Here is a 499-nt window from a genome sequence, read left to right on the forward strand (position 1 = left end):
CTTTTTTTTTTCTTCTTTTTTGCTCTTAGCCACATAGTGTTTCTTCCAAACCCTAATCCCACCAAACAATTGGTAGTGTTTCCCTCTCAGTCTCAGATTTTCAAGCTCCTTCCAACCATTTTTCTCTTCTCTTTTGCACTCGGCCACATAATTTTTTTTCCATACCCTAATCCTGCCAACCAAACAGTAGTTTTTCCCTCTCTAATTCTCAATCTTAGGCTCCAACCTAACCTTCCACTATTTAAGAACACAAGCTCTTAGTCTCACTCTCAAGACTCATCTCTGATTCTTAGTCTCACTTTCTCAGAAAGAAAGACTTTCCTCTCAAGGTCTTACGAAATTCCTAATACCTAATACAATCAATCTCCTTTTCATCTCCGATCTCCTCCGTGGCTCTGCCACTATGTAGTTCTGTCTTTGTAACCCTAACCCCTACTTTTTTAGTTTTATTTTATGGTCACCAAATATGGGGGATTGATCATATTTTTACAATTACTGT

The sequence above is a fragment of the Quercus suber genome, unplaced genomic scaffold, assembly GCF_002906115.3.
Source record: "Quercus suber isolate HL8 unplaced genomic scaffold, Cork oak 2.0 scaffold_600, whole genome shotgun sequence".
NCBI classification, from domain to species: domain Eukaryota; kingdom Viridiplantae; phylum Streptophyta; class Magnoliopsida; order Fagales; family Fagaceae; genus Quercus; species Quercus suber.